We start from the raw sequence: 8,356 nt of genomic DNA, 5'->3' as shown, positions 1-8,356 counted from the left end.
TCCATTAACAACATCAGCTACGCGGACGGTATGACGAGGTCCATACAGGAGATGTTGATGGTCTGCGAGAGATATGCTGCGTCGTATGGTCTCACATATAATATAAAAAAGAGCGAATACATGGTCTTTAAGGCCGCCGGTAAGTGTCCTGAGTTTATTCCGCCAATAAAACTACACGATACACACCTTAACCGTGTTTTAAAATTTAAATATCTGGGACATTTTATTACCGACGACCTTAAAGACGGTGTAGACATAGAAAGGGAGCGCAGGGCTTTGGCGGTTCGAGGCCATATGCTGGCCCGTAGATTCGCCCGTTATACGGTCGAAGTTAAAATAACTTTGTTTAAGGCATTTTGTCAGAATCTGTACACGGGCGGTCAATGGGTCGGCTATGCCAAGAAATCGCTAAACACCCTGCGAATCCAGTACAATAATATTTTTAGGATTCTGTTGAGACATCCCCGCTTTTGCAGCGCCTCAGATATGTTTGCACAAGCTCAAACTGATGATTTTCCCAGTCTAGTGAGGAAGAAAGTCGCTTCATTGATGGGGCGCGTGCGGCGAAGTGACAGCAGTATCCTACAAATTGTTGCACATGATCCGCATGCACCAATGAGGCATTTCGTGCGGGTCATGACCTGTTTGAACGACATTGCTCCATCAGGTGGTGGCGCGCGCGGGGTGCCCCGCCGGTACATGGTCTACTAATAAGTTTCATTTTATTTAGAAATAAGCTACTAACATTAGTTCTAAGGTCAATTAAACATAATATGGATTTTTAAAGTTGTCCGAAATAAACATTTTCTTTTCATTTCATTTCATTCATTTCAAAATGTTAAATTTCAGAATGTTTTTGTTATATTAGGTACTTCTTATACCTTTTCATTTATACTAGTTAAAAATTACATATTCAACATGTTTTTTGTCCCTGACATAGGGTAAGAGAAACATATGTTCCTCTTTCCCCGTCAATAGTGACCCTCTTACACCAGCTAATGTTTTTTGAGGTTAGGATTTACAAGTGACAGAAATTCGTATTATTAGTTGTTTTTTATATTAAATAAGTAATAAAACACAGTACTTACAGTTTTCACGCTGTATATTCACAGTAAAATTATTTCCATCGGTCTTTTTTCAAGTAATTATTGGCTTGCAAAATAACGCGTCAACTTTTGTGCCAGTCGAATTCACAACTGTCTGACGTTTACTGATTTTTGGCGGCTCTTGACTAACGTAGCGACATCTAGTGAAAACCGTTCAAACTAATTCGCCTTATCTGTTTTATCGACGAAAAGCTTAAAGTGATAAACGCTTTTGTTTACTAGTTATGGTCTCTGAACCCTCTTGCCCCGCCGACCCTCTTACCCCACCTCACCTTATACATGTTAAGACGCGCCTTTTAACGGCGAATACGGTGGTGTTATTTGTTTTTTAATCGGACAATAAATCAGTGATTTATCGTGTTCGACTTCAATAGTGATAATGACACATTGTTTGGGTGCGGTGTACTCGCTGCGAGTCGCGGTAACCCCCCTGTTTCTAGTGTTTGTGTGGTGCACCAGATCCTGGTAGACACGTAAGTGCCCTTAAATTCAATATCGGACCACAAATAAGGCCGTGAGAATTTTTTATGTGAATAAAAGAATAAATGTAATTTCTTCTTGTGCAAAATTATTGTTGGAGTGCTATATATCGTTGAGATCACCTTTTGAAGGCAAATCCAACGATATATCGTTTGTATATATTGGACTTACAAAAGGAAAATTCGATTTTCCTTTGTTTCGAGTTGTGGGTGACGCACCGCAGAGCGTCGCGGTGTCGCTAGTGTCGCGTCGGGGTGTCACTAGAGTTAGAGTCGCGTCCCCGCGAGTCTCGCGGCGAGTACGGCGAGCATTGTGGCGAGTGCGTCGAGCACGGCTCGCGTGTTCCTCTGTGGCGGCGAGAATCACTGCAAACCTAGAGGACAGTAGCGTAGGATAATTATTATGCCGGTTGTACACACTCGTTGAGACACCACGAGGCAGGCCGAGAGCGAGTGTGTACATGGAGCTCCTCTCTCGTCTCGGTCTCCCTCGGCTCGCCTCGTTCGGTCTCGGTCGCTTGTCGGTTTTTGCGCTCGAGTCAAAGGGTCTCGTTGGCCCTCGCGAGAAAAACGAGAGCGAACGTGTACACACTCGTTTCACGCAGTTGCCGGCTGACTGTGTTTAGGTGAAGACGCGTTAAAATGTGGTCTGGTGGTAACGAACGTGAATTGGAATTTTTGGAGTGTTTTCAAAGGGAGCCGGTACTATGGAACTCAAAAGATACCAAACACAAGGACAAGCAATATGTGCACGATGCTTGGATGCGCATAAGCGAGCATATGGGAATACCAGTGGTAGATTTAAAAAGAAAGCGAGATTCACTTATGGCCACATACCGTGGCCATAAAAGAAAGATTGTTGCATCTACACTATCTGGAGCTGGAGCTAAAACAGTCTATAAACCAATATGGTTTGCTTTTGATTTAATGGATTCGTTCTTAAATGATATTGTTCAGTGTAGAAAAACTATGAACACGGATGCACCAGTAAGTAAAACATGAATTATTTTTCATTTATGAATTTATTAACTAGCGTAGATAATAGTAACAATAGTGTGGCAAGTATTGTAACTATAACCTACGTAGAAATTATAGTTAAATAGCTAAATTTTACATATTGCAATTGTTAAAGAAATATGTTGTAAATTCTTCTCGAATCTGACTTGCGTCTAGTGTTGGTCTTCGTGGTATTGGTTGCAAGGGTCTAATGGCACACGTGTATTCAATGTCATTCCTCCATGAACCTGGCACTACCAGTTCATCGTTACTGTTGTAAACATCTATTGTTCCTGGAGGTGTATATATTGCCGATGATGTACTACTTTTTCTTAAGAAATTATGCAGCAGTACACATGTAATAACTGTGGTTTTTTCTGGGTTCAGTAGTATTGGTTTCCGAAATATTCTAAATTTTGAAGCTAATATCCCAAATACATTTTCAACGACTACGCGTGAGGATGAAAGTTTCTTATTAAATATACGTTTCGGTGATCCTTCATTATGACTTCCTGGGTACGGTTTCATCACATGTGATGACAATGCAAATGCTCCATCTCCCAGAAAAACATATGGAACTTCTCTTGTACTCCCCGGTGGAGGTCGTGGCGTAGGAAAATTTAGATTATTTGAGCATATTCTTCTCCAAAGCTGACTATTACGAAACACACCGCCGTCACTCATTCTTCTCTGACTTCCAATTTCAACAAAAATAAAATTGTAATTGCTGTCGACTAAAGCAATAAGTACAATACTAAAACTCCTTTTGTAATTGTAGTATTCGGAACCACTATTTATAGGCGATTGCATTACAATGTGCGTTCCATCCATGGCACCTAAACACCTTGGAAAGTTTTTGAACCCCTTTTCCAGTTGTAACCATGTCTGTGGAGACTCTGGCATCTGTAAAAAAAAATTTACATCACAATTTTTTTTGTTACAGTCTCCAGCACCTACACCAGAAAGTGTTATTTCCAATGAAGATGTGGATAGCAATCACTCAGATCCTACGACTTCTTCTCAGTTGCCATCAATACCGCGACGCCGTAAGAATCCAATAGAACTGCAAGAAGCTGGGAAGACGATGAAAGATGCAATAACTTCACTGAATAAAGTTTTGAATAAACCACAAGCGGTGGAAGATGATTTTGATCGTAACGGCAAGATTCTGGCTAATAAGTTGCGTAAACTATCTGAATCAGACAGTATAAAAATGATGTACGAAATAGATGGATTATTCATCAAGCGAATGAATAACACACCTCCACACTTCACACGTCCTTCACCAACGTATACTGTATATTCAGAGCCAACCCAACGCTAACAAATACAACATCCAGCCGCATCACCCACATACTACGTACGGCCTGAATCGTCATCTACTTCCTATTCGGATCCAGGGGTTCAAACTTCTTCCGTGGCTTTTTCTGATACTAATACAATACAAATTATATCTGATGAGATCTTGAGGTCACCATACCCAGAGTACAATACAGCTAATGATGTGTTAGGTCAGGCTTTTCGTAAAGCTTAATTTTGTATTACTAAGTAGGTACACACCGGCAAATTCTATTTTCTATAATAAACAATGCTTAAGAGTAGTTATGTATTTTTTTTGTTTCCACTTACCCTAATTTGATCCTTCAATACTTCAGGCACAATTCTTGAAATTATGGAACTTGAAACTTTGAACAGAAAATGTAGACTTTCAAAGCTATCTCCGCTGGCCAAAAATCTCTAAGTAATTGCTAGTCGAATTTTCACAGGTATTGCTTATCTTTTCGTTGTATCCATCTTGGTTATCATCGGTGCAACTTTATGCAGTAAATATTCAAAGTCTGTAACAGACATTCTTTTTTTTTATGGAATAGGAGGACAAACGAGCGTACGGGTCACCTGGTGTTAAGTCATCACCGCCGCCCACGCTTTCCTGCAACACCAGAGGAATCACAAGAGCGTTGCCGGCCTTTAAGGAAGATGTACGCGCTTTTCTTGAAGGTACCCATGTCGTATCGTCCCGGAAACACCGCACAAGGAAGCTCATTCCACAGTTTCGTGGTACGAGGAAGAAAGCTCCTTGAAAACCGCACTGTGGAGGACCGCCACACATTCAGATGGGGGGGATGATATCGTAACTTGTGGCGTGTCGTGCGAAGGTGAAATTCGGCGGCAGGAATCAGGTTGAACAGCTCTTCGGAACACTCCCCGTGATAAATGCGGTAGAAGACACACAATGAAGCGACGTCTCTACGCAACGCCAAGTGATCCAGCCATTCACAGAGTACTGGGTCCCCGACAATTCGAGCTGCTCTGCGTTGCACGCGGTCAAATGGATCGAGCTGATACTGGGGTGCGCCAGACCAGAGATGACAGCAATACTCCATGTGAGGCCGGACCTGCGCTTTGTAGAGCGCTAGAATGTGGGCCGGCTTGAAGTATTGCCGTGCTCTATTTATGACGCCCAGTTTCTTTGAAGCCAGTTTGGCTTTGCCCTCCAGGTGGCCACGGAATCGGCAATTGCTCGAGATTTCGAGACCCAGTATTCCGATACTAGGCGAGGCTTTAAGGGAAGTGTTCTCGAAGAGCGGTGATACGGCAAATGGGTTTTTTTTAGTGGTAAACGCGCAAACTTGAGTCTTCGGGGGGTTAAATTGGACAAGGTTCAACTTACCCCATTCTGCGACCTTCTCGAGAGAGGACTCGATAGAAGACACAATTTCCTCCTGCACTGGTCGACGTTTTCCCGAGAGAGACCTGCATGGCCCGTGTATACGGCATCACCAGTGCTGTCGTCTGCATAGCAATGCATGTTGGCGGTGTCCAACATATCATCGATATGCAGAAAAAACAGCGTGGGAGATAGCACACAGCCTTGGGGCACTCCAGCGTTCACGGGCTTGGGATTCGAGCAATAACCGTCGATAACGACCTGTATGCTGCGCCCAGTGAGGAAGCTGGAGGTCCACTTGCATAAGCTCTCGGGAAGCCCAAATGATGGAAGTTTTGCGAGGAGTATAGTTTTGTCATACACGATCAAAGGCCTTCGCTATATCCACACCAACTGCCAGGCCTTCCCCCTTGCTTTCAATAGCCGCCGCCCATCTATGTGTTAGGTATACCAGAAGATCGCCAGTCGACCGACCATGGCGAAAGCCGTACTGCCGGTCGTTGATCAACTGGTGACCCTCAAGGTATACCAAGAGCTGGCGGTTAATTATGCTCTCCATGATTTTGGAGAGTAGGGAGGTAATAGCAATAGACCTGTAGTTTGCCGGATCCGAACTGTCTCTTTTTTTTGGGATCGGATGGACAAGGGCTGACTTCCATGAATCAGGGACTATATAAGAGTGCCGGAATAAACGCGTTAGCACCGGCGTCAACTCAGGGGCACACGTTCTAAGCACGATTGGAGAAATGCCATCCGGCCCGCTCGACTTCCTGACGTCCAACGAAAACAGAGCTCGCCTAACAGTTTTCTGTCGGAATTGTACTTCAGGCATGGAGCTCTGACACCGCGGGATGGTCGGCGGTGTTTTTCCGTTGTCGTCAAGAGTCGAGTTGGAGGCAAAAAGAGTGCACAGTAGATCGGCTTTCTCTTTTGCCGTATGGGCCAGGGTGTCATTCCTCATGTGCAACGGCGGCATGGACGGCTGGTTGAAGTTACCAAGAGCAGCTTTCGACAACGACCAGAACTTGCGTGTTCCGGTCGGGTAACTGGAAAGCTGCTCGCCAATTTCGACGACGTGCTTCGATTTCGCACGGGCGATTTGCCGCTTAAAAAATCTGGAGGCACGGTTATATTTCCTCTTCAGAACTTTGCAGTTCGGATCCTTTGAGCCCAGCGCCGCAACCCAAGTTCGATACGCCTGTTTTTTGCAGTCAGATGCTGCTTTAACTGACGCATCGAACCAGGGCTGTGATCTGCCACCGATCGGTACTACAGAGCTTGGTATAAAAATATCCATGCCCTGCAGTATCACATCGGCTACTGCAACGGCGCAGGCACTAGGATCATCCGAAGGGAAACAAAGCCTGCCTTGGGGTAGGATGCAAAAAAGGAACGCATCCTATCCCAATCTGCTGACTTGTAGTGCCAAACGCGGCGGGTCGCTGGTGGTCTGCGACGTTGGCGTCGGATAGGCACTACACTCCTGACCAGGCAATGGTCGGACGTTCCGCGAGGGGCGTCGACAGAGACCTGGTAACCATCGGGATGTGTAGCCAGCAGAAGATCTAATAAGGACGGCATGTGGCTATCAACATCCGGGAGCCGCGTCGGCGACTCAACCAATTGGGACAGACACAAACCACACCCAAGACTACGATTTCAGCGGAGGGGATCTGAGCAAGCACGTCATCAAATGCCGCTTGAACGCAGCCCATGAGGTGATCCGTTTCTGCGTTACCACTATGGGACCTGTAGACACACGCATAGATGCGGACGCGGTCCTCTAAATCTACGAGGAGCCAGAGAGTAGACAGGCCCCTACCCTCAAAATTGCCGAGACGGCGACAGCAGATGGGGGGGGAAGGACGGGGGGGAATGGCCTCCGGTCCTCGACAATAACCTATGCGAAACGTAGCGGCACTAGGCCGCTACTTCACGCCGGTATTCTGTGCGAGTGTGGTAAGTAACCCGGACGAGTCTGGCCCGATTGTGCTGACGTCATAAGACAGCAGCGTGACTCTCCCACTTTCAAAAAGCCCGTAGTTGCCTCTTACGACACCCTTGGACCTGGGACTACCCTATTCTTTTTACGCCCCGGGGCAGCACAGGGCAAGACAAATTCTTGTAAAGTTATCGAATTGGCCAGAGGGTTCTGCCAATAGCTCAGCCAATTGATTTCCCATGGTGGTCCTAAAATAAGAATAAAGAATTAGGTAGGTTCCAAAACTATTTAACTAACACGTATACGACTATTAAAAGACTGGTCTATTTAAGGTTACCTGTTTCTATTGCGGTGAATGGTAACCATCCACCATCTCCTTCTTCGCCATGGCTTACGAATTTTCTTTTTATGGAAAACATGTAAAAAATTATAACAGCTCAAAGCACAAAGACAAGCAGCAGCAGCTAATTCTAGGTCCATTGTCTCGGGAGACTTCAGTGCAACTAACAGAACGAGTGTGTACAGGAATGCTTTCGACGAGAGCCCACTGGCCCGACACTCTCGGCGAGAGGCTCAAAGACAAGCAGCAGCAGCTAATTCTAGGTCCATTGTCTCGGGAGACTTCAGTGCAACTAACAGAACGAGTGTGTACAGGAATGCTTTCGACGAGAGCCCACTGGCCCGAGACTCTCGGCGAGAGGCTCTCGTCGAGTGTGTACAGCCGCCATTAGACATAAGTTGTTCATGCAACAAGAAAAAGTTCAATGCATCTTTTTATACATATATTTTGCTGCCTTAATACTATTACAAATGAAAGATTTAAATTAATTTCGTGAGACGTGCGCTTACGCCGACTACCTCGGCTTCGGTCTGGCGATGCCCGCCCCTCCCCTTATGCCTTGATCACACGTACCGAGCAAACCGGCGAGGCAAGTAAAATGTTTCTCGGCCGAGACAGTGTAGTAAGTGAGTAGCTGTTTACACACGTTTTGAAATAAGCACAGTCAGTTCAGTTCTATTGAGACTAAAATTTGGATATGATGGATCGTAAAAATATAATTAGAAAATATACAAAGTTGCTTATTCCACTATTAGTAGATGAATTAAATGAACTGCTGGAAAAGGAGCAACGCCGCATTTGGACAAGGCCATGGATGTTGAGAAG

At 45.1% G+C, this 8,356-nt stretch overlaps 1 pseudogene; it reads left to right on the top strand.

Annotated features, from left to right (window-relative positions):
* The first annotated feature begins 3,085 nt into the window (after window positions 1–3,085).
* On the top strand, window positions 3,086–4,175 carry LOC126973555 (uncharacterized; annotated as a pseudogene).
* The last annotated feature ends 4,181 nt before the right edge of the window (window positions 4,176–8,356 follow it).

The sequence above is a fragment of the Leptidea sinapis genome, chromosome 29 (genome assembly GCF_905404315.1).
Source record: "Leptidea sinapis chromosome 29, ilLepSina1.1, whole genome shotgun sequence".
NCBI lineage: Eukaryota > Metazoa > Arthropoda > Insecta > Lepidoptera > Pieridae > Leptidea > Leptidea sinapis.
This window is presented reverse-complemented; position numbering and strand designations above follow the sequence as displayed.